At 39.8% G+C, this 18,517-nt stretch overlaps 1 long non-coding RNA gene and 1 other non-coding gene across 2 annotated transcripts; both read right to left on the minus strand.

Annotated features, from left to right (window-relative positions):
- Positions 1–3,208: 3,208 nt before the first annotated feature.
- LOC131233841 (uncharacterized) lies at positions 3,209–3,882 on the minus strand. Its single transcript, XR_009165371.1, has 3 exons — positions 3,650–3,882; positions 3,484–3,557; positions 3,209–3,380 (listed from the first exon to the last, which is right to left on the minus strand). It is a non-coding gene; the product is annotated as an uncharacterized LOC131233841 (long non-coding RNA).
- Positions 3,883–18,053: 14,171 nt separating this feature from the next.
- LOC131234187 (small nucleolar RNA R71) lies at positions 18,054–18,161 on the minus strand. Its single transcript, XR_009165595.1, has one exon. It is a non-coding gene; the product is annotated as a small nucleolar RNA R71 (small nucleolar RNA).
- Positions 18,162–18,517: the final 356 nt, after the last annotated feature.

Genomic DNA, 18,517 nt, shown 5'->3' on the forward strand with positions numbered 1-18,517 from the left:
CTAGGTTGAGGTTAGGTTATAGGTTTAGATTTAGGTTTAGGTTTAGGTGTCGGTTTGGGTTTTGGGGATTTGAGAATGGGTTCAGGTTTAGGTTATAGGTTTTAGTTTTAGTTTAGGTTATAGGTCTTGGGATTTGGAAATAGTTTTAGGTTATAAGTATAGGTTTAGGTTAGGTTATAGGTTAAGGTTTTGGGATTTCAGTTTAGGTTATAGGTTTAGGATTAGGTCTAGGTTGAGGTTTAGGGAATTGAGTTTAGGTTATAGGTTTAGGTTTAGGTTTAGGTTGAGGTTTGAGTTTTGGGATTTGAGAATGGGTTCGGGTTTAGGTTATAGGTTTTAGTTTTGGTTTAGGTTATAGGTTTTGGGATTTGGGAATAGTTTTAGGTTTTAAGTATAAGTTTAGGTTAGGTTATAGGTTAAGGTTTAGGGATTTGAGTTTAGGCTATAGGTTTAGGTTTAGGTCTAGGTCTAGGTTAAGGTTTAGGGATTTGAGTTGAGGTTATAGGTTTAGGTTTAGGTCTAGGTTGAGGTTTAGGGAATTGAGTTTAGGTTATAGGTTTAGGTTTAGGTTTTGGTTTAGGTTATAGGGTTTGGGATTTGGGAATAGTTTTAGGTTTTAAGTATAAGTTTAGGTTAGGTTATAGGTTAAGGTTTAGGGATTTGAGTTTAGGCTATAGGTTTAGGTTTAGGTCTAGGTTGAGGTTTAGGGAATTGAGTTTAGGCTATAGGTTTAAGTTATAGGTTTAAGTCAAGGTTGAGGTTTTGGGTTATCGGTTAAGGTTTTAGGTCATGGGTTTTGGTTTAGGTTATAGGTTATAGGTATAAGTTAAGGTTTAGGTTTAGGTTTAGGTTTAGGTTATAAGACATAGGTTTAGGGAATTGACAATAGGTTAAGGTTTAGGTTTAGGAAATCGGGTTTGGGTTCGGGATGGCGTTTATGTTTGGGTTTTCAAGTTTAGGTATAAGTTTAGGTTAGGGAGTTAAGATTAGGATTAGGTGTAAGTTTAAGTTTAGGGAATTGAGAATACATTTAGGTTATAGGTTTAGGTTTAGGTTCTAGGTTTTAGGTTAAGGTTATATGTTCAGGTTTAGGTTATAGGTTTAAGTTAAGGTTGATGTTTAGGTTATAGGTTAAGGTTTTAGGTCATGGGTTTTGGTTTAGGTTATAGATATAAGTTAAGGTTTCGGTTTAGGTTTAGGTTTAGGTTTAGGTTATAAGACATAGGTTTAGGGAATTGAGAATAGGTTAAGGTTTAGGTTTATGATATCGGGTTTGGGTTCGGGATGGGGTTTATGTTTGGGTTTTCAAGTTTAGGTATAGGTTTAGGTTAAGGAGTTAAGATTAGGATTAGGTGTAGGTTCAAGTTTAGGTTTTGGTTTAGGTTAAGGGTATGGTCCCTGCAAAGCAAATACAGATATAAATACGGCCATCCGACATAAATGCCAGGCCCTTCCAATGCTGTCCATAAAAAATGGACAGCTTCATCATGGTCATAATAGCGGTTCCCTCTTTCCAGGGAACCCCGCTCTTCCGAATAGCTCCGACGCACATCCGGGTCTACTCCATTAATTTCGATCAAATACATAAACATGGCCTGTCCAAATGGCCAGGCCCCTCTAATGCTGTCCATAGGAAATGGACAGCTTCATCATGGTCATAACAGCGGTTCCCACCTTCCAGGGACCCCCGCTCTTCCGGATAGCTCCGACGCACATCCAGGTCTGCTCCATCAATTTCGAGCAGCGGTTCATAAATACGGCCTGTCCAAATGGCCAGGCCACTTCAATCATGATTCAAAGAAGAGAACTCAAGGGTTTTACTTACCTTCCATTGTATGCTTCTAAGGTGCAGATGACCCCTGAAAGACACATACATCCTGGGAATCGATCGCTTCTCAAAACCGCAGACTGTTTTGTTTTGAAACTCGTTCATCTCACCTGAAAACCTGTTACATAATGAATAACTATAACCACAATGATAACTATTGTGAATGCACTATAATGAAAAAATTATTATTATTGGTTTAGGTTATTATTATTTTTTGTACACGTGGCCTACCTGATAGTCAAACAAACTGATTTTTTTTTTGTTAATGGAAGATTTTTCAGGTGTGAGGCATCCATGTCATGAAACTTGTATTTTGGTGATGATGACCAAATCTCTTACATAAAAGTGAAGAATGTTGAGAATATTAGTTTTAATGAAGAAATGGAAAAAAAAAAAAGTGATGTTTTTAAAGTTTTGTATCCATACATCTAAAAAAAAAAATCTAATGACCCTCTTACTAGCTTGGATCCATTTACATGACTAAAAACATTTTATGGACTCCATGGGGCCCATCCACAAGGAGTGTCATGTTATTAGCTCAAATGCACTGTACTATTTCTTGTAACAAGCATTGAATTCAATTTCTATTGTAACTAATTATCATTAGAAATAAAGGATTTGAGAGGAGTATATTACATAACTCCTCTCCTCATTCCTTCTTTTTCTTCTAAAATAATGAAATGAACAAAGATCTCAAGAAATGACATTATTGCATTAAAATGATGGAACGAAAAACTCGAGGGATGGCTTCCTTGTACCATGAGTTTGCATAAACTAAAACATATAAAATTTGAAAATTTGTAATCATGATTTGTCAAGCAATTTCAACACCATGATAGATCCGAAAGAAATTTAACTCACCTACACTCTTCCGTTTAAATAAAACATATCTTATTGATCTTTATTTCAAATCGCCTTTTTGACTCATCCGAATCAGAATCACCTGCATTGTAACCTAACCAAAAATAATGATTTGAGTCCAGAAACAAACCGTTGTTAAAACAATGCCAAAAGGTAAAAGGGCTCACCTAAGTGCTTTTCACGGACCTTCCAAAATGATGATATACTCTTTGAAGCTTTGGTAATCCAAGCCTTTACCTAAATCAACCAAAAAATTAATAAAATAAAATAAAACCTTACTAATAAAAACACCAATAAAGATACAAAAGAAACTCATTTTACCATAAAGGTAAAAAGAAGTTCCTTGCTCAAAATCCGATTCTTATAGCGTCAGTGGTAAATGTTGGCCACCGACAAAAATGCATTGGCAATGCTACCTTTTGTTGTAGTGTCGTCTGTTGATTTTGGTTGTGGGGCCTACTCAAAGAGCGGACTGGCTTGATTTTATTTCCAGGTGATCGTCATGGTGAAGCCCACCTTGTGCATTGGTTCAGTTCCCTACAACATGTATCATGTTTGGGAGAAAGACGAACCTCATAGAACCACTTGATTTGATGGCCTGATCTACTTCCAGCATGCAGGGACTGGAACTATTAAAGTGCCATGCACAACTAAAACTTTCAATGGCCAGTCCATTGTAACTCTGTCCAAACTAATTCCCAACAAAAAAGGATTGCTAACAAAATGGATAAATAGACAATCTCTAGCCCATGCCACATCCAAAGTAGTAAAGCCATTCATAACAAATAACTTACACTAATAATGAATAATGTGAATCACCTCCTTGGTTGTGAAAGTTGAAGAGTGTTTGTAGAAACAATCGAGAAATCTGTAGAAACAAAATGCTTCTCATGAGAATATTGAATAAAATTGACATAAAATCCACGCCTATTACAAAAACCAATCATTGAGAACAAACACTCTGAGATCAAATCCAGGTTTGAATTCATGTCTTTCAGCCCTTGTCCATATGGGCTCCATGAATCTTGCTTTCCCTGAGGAATAAAGAAACCAATAGAGGCACTCAACATAGATTCACCAAAAAACTGAGCTACGAAAAGAAAAATCCAGATGTAACCTCTAAAAGACCCCCTTTCCTAGATGAAACAAGGCCGTGGTTGAATATCTGTTGCAATCAACAACTTTGAGCAATGTTGTTGTGTCCAGTACGTTGTAATCAGCCAGTTTTCCAACATGGCCAGGACCTGACTAATACATGTGTTCTCTCCAAGAAGTAAGAGCTCCCCATTTGACCAATACGTTTAAGTTCACGAGCTACTCTCAAAATATAGGCTTTGGGCCAAAATGGGAACTAAGCTTTTAAGTTCTTTAGTGCTTGCCATCCTTAGACAAATGCTCAAATAGACATTAGGTAAGTTGAGATCACGAGCTACTTCTATGATAAATGTCCAAATAGAGGTAGTTCAAGGTACCTTAGAGGTAGAAAATCAAGGTTATGACCTTGTGATAGTATAACATCCAAGGGCTATATGATAAAGTAACAACTGACGAGAACAAATGGTTAGTCTATCATAGGACAATGAAGAACACAAAACAACTGAAATCCTGCAAAATCCATCAGAGAAACATGAAGTAGAATTTCTCAGAGAATTGATTAAAAAAACAAAGAAAAGAGAAACAAATTGAAAGTGCATGAGTATAAAGAGAAACAAATTTTTCAGAGAATATGCGTAGTTATGCATTAGCCCGTGAGCTTCAGTACTTCAGAAGCTGTGGAAAAGATATAAATACCTTCTCTCAGGCATTTTACCAAACAGCCTCAAGGCATCATCAATGCTACCAAAGTTGGCATCATTATTGTAAAACTAGGAGTACCAAAAATCATGCAAATCAGATCATTGAAGAAGCTTCTATCCTTAATGATCTCATAACGAAAAAGGACTCATTTCTACAATCAATGATCTCTCCACTAAAACCATAAATCAACATTTCAAAAAGCAGAACAAGGAATTCAACAAAGATAAACCTAATTCCGATCAAATCTCAATTCAACATAGATTACAAGAAAGGAAATGAAGGAAGAACAATATACCTGATTTTTTACCGCCGATCACTCCCTCGAAACCCTAATTTCCATCGGAAAACGACACACCCAGAACAAGAACTACGAAAATACCACTACACTCACCTCGCACCTGCGGAGCTTCGGGCCTTTCCCGATCTCTGAACATGATTTTTGCCTTGGACTATCAATCGGACAGAGGAGAGAGCGCCATCCCAGGACATGGATGTTGGGAGAGGAGGGTTTGGGTTTGGGTTGAGAAGGAGAGTGGGAGAGAGAGATAGAGAGGGCGGAGATGCATTGGAGAGAGAGCGAGGAGAATGAGAAGATGGAGGAGAGACCGGGAGGGAGAGAGAAGATCGGGGAATGGAGGAACAGAGGATTAGGGAACGGAGAGAGAGAGAGAGAGAGAGAGAGAGAGAGAGAGAGAGAGAGAGAGAGAGAGAGAGAGATAAGAGTATTGGGCGCGGCTCCAATTTTTAGCACGCGCCCAATTTTGGGCGTCCTTTCGTGAGACGGACCTGGACGGTCCTATCAAGAGCTCTGTGGGGTCCACCATGATGTATTTGGGTCATCCATTCCGATCATTAATTTTAATAAATTATTTTATTTGATGATCCCAAAATTAAAGTAGATTTAACACCCAAGTGAACCACACCATAGGAAGAAAATGTGATTTAATCTCTATGTTTCCTACTGTGTGGTCCACTTGAGCCTTCGATCTACCTGAGTTTTTATTTCCTATCCTAAAATAATATTTCAAAACAGATGGACTGCTTAGATATAACATATATATATTTTTAAGCCCTATAGGGCCCCTTACACCACCGTTAATTAGGAATGGTGAAGCAACAATTTAGCTACGGATTAAAACCGTAGCAACATTAGCTACGGTTTATATCCGTAGCAAAAAACTGACATAGTTTGTAGCTTTTGCCCCTTTTTTTGGTAGTGGTAGGCCGCGTCTCCCACTGTGTCGTGGTCGGTTGGGAGGGGGTGTAGCCTTATCCTCCCGAGTGAGGGGGCTGTAAGCTATGCTGAGTTTGACTAGCTCGCAAATGAGTCCGCTATCGACGAGCCGGGTAGGTATTGGTGGACTATTGGTCAGGCGGATAGTGTGGCCTTTTCCACTCGCTGGGCTGTGCAGCTAGGGAGGCTGCAGTCAGTGTGGAGTGTAATAGACCCCGGTGATTTTCCAAAGAGGAACCGTAGTGATATGTGGACTTGATATGAGGACTGACATGATATTATGACACCCTATCACGTTGCACATGTGGGCAGATGCTGATGTGGTTGTGTGTGATGTGGGCAGGGTTGAGGCTTGGGCAAGCTACCAGTGGTTGGTAGGCTACTGTGCTGCCAGGCTACTGAGCAGGAGTTGCATACTCATTCATTCATTCATTCATTCATAATTCACTCGGGCTGGTGGTGCGTAACTATTTGTTATGTGAAACTTCGCAATGGCCTGGATTTCGGTTGGGGTGCGCGACTAACCTGAGATCAGGAGTTTACCACATTGTGTTTGACTATCCAAATTTAGGTATGAGACTAGTTTGGATAGAATTTCCTTGTGATGGACCCCATAGCTTGCAATACCACATACTATCATCACAACTTCACTCTAGCTTAGTCATTTCATTCGCATTGCATATTGCATTTCATTCACGGCATATGACATTTTAGATTGCTATGTTTCTACACTTATATGGCTTAGACGGACTTGACAGGATTTATATATTGTATTGCATCCGCAATATATGATATTTGGCTCATTATGATTTGCATTGCGTACTCTGATATTATATGACTCATGGACTTACCAATATATTTCCGCTTACTCTGATATCGTATGATTTATGATCTTATCGGTATTCTCGCTTATCTCGATGATGTATGATTTATGGGCTTTATTGTATACTTGACACTTATCTTGAGCACATACTTTCACCCCCTTTAAGCTTTCTATAAGCTTATGCATGATAGATACGTGTAGGTGGCATTAGGTGGCAGCAGCATTGAGCTTAAAGCGTGTAGTTGTCTTCTGGAGCTTTGATTTCGATATATGTATTTTTCTTTCAGCATTGTATTCAAATGATTATTAGTGGATATGTGATGATGATGTTTCCTTTGTGATTTGGGTAAACTTGTAGTTATGCTTGTTACGAGACAAAAGTACAATGGAAAATTCTCCTTGTAGGATCCCAGGATCGGAATCTGGCATATGGATGCTGGGAGCCGAGAATGGGGTACTACGAAGGATATCGGCACCGAATTCAGCGATCAGGAATTTTGTGAGCCCGATTTCTGAGTTTGGGGCGTGACAGAAGTTGTTATCAGAGCATAACTTGGGAATACCTGAAGATAACTCACATATCTACTAATAGTTACTCTGCACTCTATGATTGTTGAGAACTTAGAATGGTTAGATCCCCGAGTTTAAATAACTTAGAGATTTTCTTATATAGCTCCCTTTTGTTGAGATTGTGAGGCTGCTTAGTATTCGAGCTTCGATCATTCTGATCCGAGATCTAGGATCAACGGGTTCATCATAGCGTTGATGAAGCATCCTTAGAGCATGAGGTTCAGATTAGAGAGCACTATTTGTTCATAGATTTATTATAAGTCGATGCTTTCTCTTCCCTTGCTTTGTCCTGTGTGATAGTAAATTTTAAGGATGAAATTTTTATTAGGTGGGGAGAGCTGTAAGGCCTGTATCGTAGTCCGTACTGTTCTGTTGACTCCCATAATCCTTCCCGATGAATTTTGGTAACCCATGACTTATAATTGACGTTTGCGCGCGATCCTAAGTCATATCCTGTAGATTTGAGTTGGCTTGATCCGAGACCTATACCATTGCGACCGCACCGTTGCCGCGGTTCTGACGCCACGTATTACGCACCGATTCGATACCCTGGCCAAGAGATGTGGGCCCGCATTTAGTTCGAGAAAAACACCACGCGTTTACAATCCTAAGAGAATCTCTACAATATGTCTCATCAATCAATCAATCAATCAATCACCTCATGTTAAGTACAAGAGCAACCTCAAAGTCAACTTTCTCTCACCCTCTCTCTTACACACCCATACATGTCAAGTACAACTATCACCTCACATCCATCACTTCTCTCTTACAACCACCCCTTCTCTCTCTCTTTCTCAACACAAATTCCAAGTAACCTAAGTGGTGGACGTCCAAGCATCCCAATAGAGAAAAATGCATGTGTGTGGCTTACTTCCTCTTCCAAAATCCTTTATCTTAGCCATTCATTTCTTATCATCTTCCATCAAAGAGAAGCACAAAGAGATCGGCGTTCCATCGAACCAAGAAGATTAAACGGTGGGTGTTTCTATAGGCCTAAATTTCATTTTTAATGATGGGCTAAGTGAGGCCCACTGATTGATGGTATGGATCTCACTTTGGACCCTAGATGTGGCCGATGGCCCACCTTGATTCTCATGATCATTCCATGATGGGGCCATTCTCCATGGACTCCATCATGATGTTTACTTTCTAGTTTGAAAGGAGTCATCTAGACTTTCCATTTTAGTGGAGAAGTAATCTCCACTATTGATTTTTGATTTGGTGGGCCCACATGTATTGGGATCCATTTAATGTACGATTGAATGCTTGGAAAGGGAGGGCTCATAGTGGCGGAGCCATCCACCATCACGTGTCTCTCTCTCTCTCTCTCCTTCCTTTATTTTGTGGCCCACTTAATGAGTTATGTGATGTCCAAACCGTCCATCAAATTGACCCCATGGCCATCCAAACCATGTGGGCCCTACCTTATGGATGTTGGGAAAACACAAATATTAGAGTGATCTAGATCAAGTGGGCCACATCCACGTGGGACCCACCTTGATGAAATGATTCACGCCTGGACGTGGTTGCTGGAGCGTGAATAGACAGTGGGTGTACCCATGTGAAAGGCAAAACAAAAAATATCTGTTTGATTCTAAACTTTGGGTGGGTCGCTCATGCAGGCCCCACCTTGATGTATGAATTTAATCCACGCCGTCCATCCTATTTCCCAATTCATTTTAGACGTTGAGCCGAAAAATGAGGCCGATCCGATTATCAGGCAGGCCATTTCATAGAAAACAATTGTTTTCACTATTAAAATCCACTTTGAGGTTTCTATACGCTAAAACACATCGAATATTAGGTTTGTTTGGCTTGTCTTGAGCCATAGGAGTCAGTGGACGAGGTCGATTCCCTTGATGCGGGCCCCACCTACGAAAATCCTCAAGAACACAAAAAAAAAGGCAGCAGGCGTTGCTGCTGCTGCCGTGCAGAGGACGCTGCAGGAGCGTTCTGCTGTGTTAGGCAGTGGGCAAGGGTCCCAGCTATGGGCTCCACCATGATGTGTGTTGATCATCAACTTCTTGCATTTGTTGGGTCCCCTCTAACCAATGACCACCCCAAAAATCAGCCGTAAATGGAACTCAGGTGGCCCACACGGCAGGAAGTAGTGGGATTAAACGTCTGCCATTAAAATCCTTTTGGATTTCACATAAGTTTTGGATCTCTATGAAATTTGTTTTTCCTCTTCATCCGGGTCTGTGTGACCTTATTGGATGGAAAATAAATGTTATGGTGGGCCCCACGTGGGATCCACTGATGTATGTATTATATTCCACACGTGTGGACCCCACCATGAGGTATGTGATTTATCTATATCGTCCATCCCTATGGGACTCAACATGATGCATGTGTTGCATCCAAACCGTCTAACCATTTTGAAGGACAATTTTAAGGCTTGTGATGGAATAAAAATAAGACAGATCTAAGATCAGGTGGACCACATTACATAAAACAGTGGGTTTAAATGTCCACCAATCCTTGGGCTACTAAGTTTGGACCAATATGATATTTTTTTTCCTTTAAATCCAGGTCTTTGTGACCTTATGAATAGGCTAGATGGGGAATAAACCCTATGATGGGGCCCACTAGAATTTAATCGTGGAAATCATTATTAACACGGTTAAATATGGTATGGTCCAGTTGATCTTTTGATATGGTTCATTTTTATACAATACTCTATAGTGATCTCTAAAAATAGATGAATTGTATTTGGCCCATTCAACTCGGCTCATTTGCCTTGGCCCATTCGATTCGGCCCATTGATTAGGCCCGATGTGATATATGAGGCCCGTTGTTGAGGCCCACCTTGATGTGATGTATGAGGCCCGTGGTTGAGGCCCACCTTGAAATATATAAGGCCATGTGATACTGCCCATTGGATGTATTGGAGACCCATGGGTCGAGGCCCAATGGGATGTACATAAGGCCCATTGTAATATGATTCCACCATGGTTTCTGTAATGATATTTATTGCGGGCCATGCCTTGGGAGCAATAATGGTTTGACATCCGCATTGTAGGAATAATGTTGGTTAAATGTCCACATTATAACTCTCCCTAGGGCCCATTGATAGGCTCATACTTGTTGTGTGTAGGCCGTCTAGGCCCATCCTCCTTGTAAGGATAGTTCATCACCATATAACATGCTTAGTATAACTCCATGACTCATGCCCATACGCATCATATGTATACTTGATATGAGTAGTGACTGATCATAGTATATGCCATTGGGTAGACTATTTATGGGACTCACTGATAGGAGTTACCCACATGAGCGCGTAGTATGCGCAATATTGCTACATGACTGGACAGTGTGCCTCATGCATCTTGCATTATGTGACTGTGATTATTGTACGCCCTAACGACATCAGGGCTGTGACCTCCACAGACATGTCGTGAATGGCCAGATAGGAGACTGAAAATGTTTGGTTCAAGCATCTAGGCACTTTGGATGTCCGTGGGTGAAAGTCCCTAAACCTCCGAGGCCAGGAGACGCCCCAACGTCTAGACCGAGTGGATACATGAAGGCCCGAGTGCCAAATACCAATAGGCTGCGTCTCCCACTATGTCGTGGTCGGTTGGGAGGGGGTGTGGCCTTATCCGCCCAAGTGAGGGGGCTCTAAGCTAGGCTGAGTTTAACCAGCTCACAAATGAGTCCGCTATCGACGAGCTGGGTAGGTATTGGTAGACTATTAGTCAGGCGGATAGTGTGGTCTCTTCCACTCGCTGGGCTGTGTGGCTAGGGAGGCAACAGTTAGTTTGGAGTGTAATAGACTCTAGTGATTCCCTAGAGAGGAACCGTAGTGATATGTAGACTTGATATGAGGACTGACATGATATTATGACACCCCGTCACTGTTGCACATGTGGGCGGGTGCACATGAACGAACGCTGATGTGGTCATGTGTGATGTGGGCAGGGTTGAGGCTTGGGCGAGCTACCAGTGGTTGGTAGGCTATTGTGCTGCCAGGCTACTGAGTAGGAGTTGCATACTCATTCATTCATTCATTCACGATTCACTCGGGCTGGTGGTGCGTAACTATTTGTTACGTGTACCTTTGCAATGGCCAGGATTTTGATTAGGGCGCGCGACTTACCTGAGTTTAGGAGTTAACCATATGTGTTTGACTATCCAAATTTAGGTATGAGACTGGTTTGGATAGAATTCCCTTGTGATGAACCCCATAGTCTGTAATACCACGTACTATCATCCTAACTTCATTCCAGCTTGGTCATTTCATTCGCATCACATATTGCATTTCATTCTCGGCATATGAGATTTTGGATTGCTACATTTCTGTACTTATATGGCTTAGACGGACTTGGCATGATCTGCATATTGTATTGCATCTGCAGTATATGATATTTGGCTCATTATGATCTGTATTGGGTACTCTAATATTATATGACTCATGGACTTACCAATATATTTCCGCTTACTTTGATATCGTGTGATTCATGATCTTATCAGTATTTCTACTTATCCCAATGATGTATGATTTATGGACTTTATTGTATACTTGACACTTATCTTGTGAACACACTTTCACCCCCTCTAAGCTTTCTATAAGCTTATGCATGATAGATGTGTGCAGGTGGCGTTAGGTGGCAACAGCGTTGAGCTTGGAGTGTGCAGCTGTCTTCTGGAGCTTTGATTTCGATATATGTATTTCCCTTTCAGCATTATATTGAAATGCTTATTAGTGGATATGTGATGATGATGTTGCCTTTGTGATTTGAATAAACTTGTGGTTATGCTTATTACGGGATAAAAATACATTGGAAAATTCTCCTTGTACGATCTCATGATCAAAATCTGGCGTATGGACGCTGAGAGCCGAGAATGGGGTATTACGGAGGCTGTAGGCATCAGATTCGGCGATCAGGAATTTTGTGAGCCCGGTTTCCGAGTTTGGGGCGTGACAGGACTCCTCACAGAGACTTCTCGAATCCACAAGGAAAAAGCAAGAAAATATAAAAAGTATTCATGAAAATTTATAAGTTGATTGATAGATTGATGAAATAAACGAGTTCACAACCCTTTAAATAGGGATACCAAGCAATGGGAGAGAAATCAGAAGTAAACTATAGCTAAAACTCCCTAAAATTTGTAACTTATTATAAATAGTAAATTTACTTTTATATTAAGTGTCCTATGAGGCTTAACCACGTTATTCTCCTAATTATTCTAAGCATTTTTCATGTTGGACACAACTCGTAAAGCCCAATGGATGAAGAGTTATAATCTAACTAAAATTTATTATAAATAGTAAAAACGGAATTAAACATGGAATTCGGCCGTCGATATGATAGAATCTCGAAAATTTGGCATGGGCAACCTGGCATAGCCGGGTTGGTTGGCTAAATTAGCTCGTCTTACCTCAAAATCATATATGTTACGTTGAGGAACTCATTCTAGTTTGCAAGATATGCCTGTTTTAAGGTTTTAACGGTCTTGATGACTTTTGCCTCTGATCAAGCCTTCTCTGATCCATCTTAGACATGAACGTGTTTGCGACCCACTCTACATCAGTCCCTTCCACTACAAAAGAACTTGTCCTTGAGTTCTCATGCTGCTTCGCTTCATGATACCTGGTCTGGTGCATCGTAACGATACCCGGGTCAAAAGTTATGATCAATTTATGGTCCACCTTCTTTTGGTCTAGCCATGCTGGGAATGTATTTGTGACATGTTCTACATTAGACCCCTCCGCTTAGAAAAAAACTCGTCCTCGAGTTACTCAAGGGACTTGGTTCATGGTTTTGAGATAACTTTTGATGCCGATGTTTATTAGCCCTTTTCTTGTACTTGCCATTAGGCTCTTGAGTTGACACAATACATGTACTCATGCTCTCCTTGACTTAGCTAGTATGGATCAATTCCTTCACTCCTGTCTTCAAGATCTAACATTCTTTCTGACTTACCTGACAGTGAGGGCGGTTGGGCAAGCTAGCCCCAGGGATAAGGCATATGTGATGTTGGATATCCCTCATGGGAGGCAATCCATCAAGTAAATCTTCATACCAAACTTCTTTAAATTCGTTCAGGAAAGACTTTAAACTTGGTGGTTTCAATTCCTCGCCTTTTACCACTACGATGTATACTTCGCCGGCTTTCTCGAATTCCTCCATGAAACCTTGAATGGTGAAGAGGGAGGTCCCCTCCACTTAAGAAGCTTTGGGTTATTTCTCCGGTGCCATAGGGGCAAGGATTATCTTTCAACCATCTTTAACGAAGACGTAAACATTGTCTCATCCTCGGTGGGTTGCATCACGGTCTGATTGCCATGGTCGGTCGAGTAACATATGGTATGCTTCTATGTTTACCACGTCACAAAGTATCTGACCTTTATAAGTTTTACCAATTGAAAACAAGACAGTGCATTGTTTAGTTACCTGGGTCTCGTTTATCCTTTTAATCCAGCCAATTGACTAAGGAGAATGATGTTTTGTTGTAGGTAGTTGCGACTTGTCCATCATCACTTTTGAGACGATGTTCTCACTACTACCACCATCTTTGATCACATCACGGACCTTATCGTTGACGGTGTACCGCGTACAGAATATATTATTTCATTGTGGATGTAATTCTGTCCGTGGGGTGTACATTAATCGCCCCACGACTAGAGATTCGTCATGATCCTCGCTCATCCATTCTTCGCCATGTGTTCCTTCCTCAGTGGCTTGTTCATCTTCATCAAAGTCAAGGTCTTCTTCTATTGCCTCAACTTCAATTGCCCCCTTTGTTAATAGTCAAGTGGGTTGTGGGGTGTTGAAGCCTAAATGGGCCACTAGTTGCAGAAGGCTGAGGATGTCTTGCTACTAGTTCTTTTCCTCGTATCAGTTCTGACTTCTGAGTGGGACCCGTCATAGGAGGCCGAGTTGAAGGGTAAGGCTGAATAGGAATTCTTGTAAGCTGTGTTTCTACCCTACCTGCCAACTGAACTACTTCATCCACGATCTTGACTGGGTGCATCTGAACTCGGTCCTGAATCGCTGATCGTAACCCACCTATAAATCGTGCTACCTTCTATGATTCTATTTGTGAAAGATTGTTCTGTGTTACCAACCGCTGAAATTCTTCAATGTAATCTGTGACAGTTCGATTCCCCTGTCGGTAATTTTAATATCACTGGAACAACAGTTGCTCGTAATCACTATGGAGGAATCATAATCGAAGGCATCTCATCCATGACCATGATGAGATGGGTGCCTTGTTCATTCGGGCATGTGAGAGTTGTAATTGTTCCCACCATGCAGAAGCACTGGATTTTAATTTGAAGGCTACCAACTTCACATTTTCATGCTCTGGCACATCCATGTAATCGAAATATCATTCTACTTTGGCAAGCCAGTCGAGAAAATCTTCTATGCATAATAATTCATTAAAACTACAAAGTTTGGCCTTACCTTGATAGTCTCTTTCAACACGATCTAGACGATCTCCTCCATGGACTGGTCGTCAGGTAAAGCTGTCATCAAGGTCCTCATTGCTAGAACTCGCATTATCTTGTATAGCCCTATAATTCACCACTGGTAGTGCTTTACAAAAATTGGGGTTGTACCGTATAACAATCGCGGGCGATTGAGCATCAACTAGGGCTTAGGGCGGAATTAGTGCATTCGCAATATGGTTGAGGGTTGTCTATAGCCCTTGCATGGTCAATTGACTCTTTAGGTGGAAAGCTTCCATTCTTTCTAAAATATAATGAATCCCTGGATCATCGTCCATGGGATTTTGGTTCATATCTTCATTGTTTGCCATCAACCCAAGGAGAGTCCTCGCTTTGATACCAATTGAAGTAGGGATGAACATGATGAGGTCGATCACCATCTTCCTCAAGGATAACTACTTCGAATATATGAAGCTTCTCTAAACTCCTTACAGAGACTTCTCGAATCCACGAGGAAAAAACAAGAACATAGAAATAGTATTCATGAAAATTTGTAAATTGATTGATAGATTGATGAAATAAATGAGTTTATAACCCTTTAAATAGGGATACCAAGCAATGGGAGAGAAATCAGAAGCAAACTATAACTAAAACTCCCTAAAATTTGTAACTTACTATAAATAGTAAATTTACTTTTTATAGTAAGTGTCCTATGTGGCTTAACCATGTTATTCTCCTAATTATTCTAAGCACTTTTCATGTTGGAGACAACTCCAAAAGCCGAACAGATGAAGAATTATAATCAAACTAAAATTTACTATAAATAGTAAAAATGGAATTAAGCATGGAATTCGGCCGTTGATATGATGGAATCTCGAAAATTTGGCATGGGCAATATTGAGGGTCAAATATTGTATATTATCTCCGATTTATTTCTTAGTTTTACAAACATAATATGGCTTAATGGTATATTTTACATGTGTTTGTGTTGCAAGGTGAATTTATGAGCTTGGATTGAAAAGAATGCTGAAATCATGGATTTAGTGCTCAAAAGATACCAAGGTAAATGATGGACCTGTGGAGACCAACATTGAAGATTTCAAGACTCAAAGATCTAAGAAAACCAGGTGGAGAAGGAAGTTAAAAGAACAAGCATAGAAATAAAAAAGACTGTGCCATCGAGACTCGTTCGATGACATCGAAGATCCATTCGATGACGTCGAATACTGGTCGATGACATCGAATTTATGAGGAAAAATTAAGTTGGTTGCTGGACATATTGGGTGCTTTTCTCGATCAATCGAAGACATGTTCGATGACTCCAAGGAAGGTGCTCGATGACATCAAAGACTGCTGAATGACATCGAATTTATTGAAGAAATTGAAGAAATTCGCTAGACTATTTTGGACACATTTTCGATGACTTGAAGACCTGTTCGATGAATTGAAGCTTTGTTCGATGCCATCAAAGTATGGCTCGATGACATAGAGACTTACACAGTGCGAAAGAGCGAAAAGGCATGACTTCCGGATTAAAATCCCTTCGATGACATCGAAGGCGTTACACAGAGTGCGTAAATTTAATCATATTTTGCAAATTTGCGGAACTTGGCTTATAAATAAGGGTTTCTTAGGAACTTGTTAGGATATCTAGGGTTTGGAGAAGTAGAGCAAAAGGGTGGAGTCGCTTCCCAAGAGTTCTTCCATTCTTTTTAGTTTTTAATGCTTTCTTCTATGGTTTTTAATCCAATCATGTCAATGGTTGGCTAGATCCCTTAGCTAGGGCTAAAGGGTGAAGCTTGTAGCATGGTTGGGATTTTTTTCTTATTTGATTCTTGTTATTATTTAAGTCCTTTGATTCTAGTTTGATATTTAAGGAATACTTTTAGTTTTTAATGATTTGTTGTGACTTAAATTATAATAAATCTTCAATAGCTTGAGGTATCTTCTTTTTCTGTTTAGAGTTTATGAAAATAGGAAATCCTATTGTTCTCCATCGTTTCTTGGGCATGGTTGAGTGATGGAATCCCTTCTATTCTTCTCAATTTTTCCATGTTGGTTGTTGGATCGGTATATCTTGTTGTCTACCATAGTCTTATGAGCATGGTTAGGTGATGGAATCACTTCCAATCTACACAACTTTCATCTGTTAAGAATTTGGTTAATGGAAGTTTGGATATGATTTTATTGAATACCTTCCAATTGGATAGGATATGACTCCAATTCTAATTGAGTGCCTTAAATCAAATAAGGAAACATCCTGATAGTTGCAAGTGGATCCCTGGAAACCCTAGTTCCCATCTTTAAATTCTTAAGTTTCTAAATGCATCATCTCACAATTACTCCAAACTTTCCTGATTTAGGTTAGATCTTCTCCTAGTTTTGATTCTAATTACTTTCAGAATAGACACACAATTAGTTCCTATGGATTTGACCTTGGTCTCACCTAGATTATTACTACATCACGACCCTACACTTAGGGTAATAAGTTTTTGGCGCCTTTGCCAGGGATTAACGACTGTGTTTTTCTGAGATTGATTAGTTTTAGAAGTAGGTTAAGATCAGGTTTTCTACTTTCTATTTTTAGGTTAAGGTTTTTCTGAATTATTTTATCTTTCTAATTCTAGGTTTAGAAATTTTCCTAATTTGATTTTAGAAACTAACTTTTCCTCTTTTTAGAAACTTTCTATTTTCTGTTTTTAGAAACTTTCCTTTTTCGTTTTTAGAAGCTAGGTTGCTTTTTTATTTTATTTTATTTTTTTAAAAAAAACTAACCCATCTTTTTATTTTTGTTTTTAGAAACTTTCTAATTTTAGAATTTCTGTTTTAGAAACTGACTTGTTTTGTTTTGTTCTGCAGGATCTTAATTTAGAAACATCTAATTTGGTAACTTCTTTCTAGTTCTCTCCCTTTCTATTTCTTGATCTCTATTCCTTCTTTTTTCTTTAAGTTAGGTTGGAATCTGAAATTGAGGGTTGAGAGTGTTTCATGCCCAAGCGGGTCCATGACAACACTCGACCTCTCTTGAGTGAAGGATGATTAGTTGAGGGGTTATCTATCCATCACAGGATTAGACACCAGTCGAGATCCTTAGAGTTAATTGAGAGTATGGCTGCAAATCAACTGGTCAATCAACCGGGAAGACAACCTTAACCTCAGGTTGATGAAGTCTAGGATGAGAATGAGGTGCATCAAGTACCCCCGCCTCCTACTTTGCGAGACTATTTACAACCAGCGGGGGTGAGTACACCCTCATAAATGGGTTTTTCAGAAAATACGGGACACATGGATATCAAGCCAGGGGTGATCTAACTTCTTCTAAAATTTCATGGGCTTGAATCCAAAAATCCGTACTTACACTTGAAAGAGTTTGACCAGATTATAGGCACTCTATACTTTTCAAATGTGTCCGATGACACGGTTAGGCTGAAACTCTTTCCTTTTTCTTTGAAAGAGAAAGCTAAGACATGGTTGCATTCACTACATCCTCAATCTATTGGTAAATGGAATGACATAACAAGGGAGTTCATAAAGAAATTCGAACACCCTTAGAAAGTCAATCATGAACTTTTCCCCAAAAAGAAGATGAAACATTCTTCCAATATTGGGAATGGTTCAAGGATATCGTCAGTTCATGCCCACAACACGGTTTTGAAATGTGGCACATCATAAACTTCTTTTATGATGGACTAACATCTTCCATGCGCCAATTGGTTGAGACAATGTGTAACGGAAAATTCATAAATAAAAATGTCGATGATGTGTGGGATTACTTTAATAAGCTTACTGAAAACATACAATCATGGGACATCTTCCCAAATCAAGCACCACGTCTAGGCCGACTCAATCTAAAGAGAGGGGCGGAATATATCTCCTAAAAGAGGATGATGATATCAATGCTAAGGTGGCTAATCTCATCAGAAAACTTGACGCCATGGAATTAAAGAAGGATAAGGCTAAGGAAACTGTTTGCGGTATTTGTGTTTGCAATATTCACACAACTAAAAA

This window comes from Magnolia sinica, chromosome 18 (assembly GCF_029962835.1).
Source record: "Magnolia sinica isolate HGM2019 chromosome 18, MsV1, whole genome shotgun sequence".
Lineage (NCBI taxonomy): Eukaryota > Viridiplantae > Streptophyta > Magnoliopsida > Magnoliales > Magnoliaceae > Magnolia > Magnolia sinica.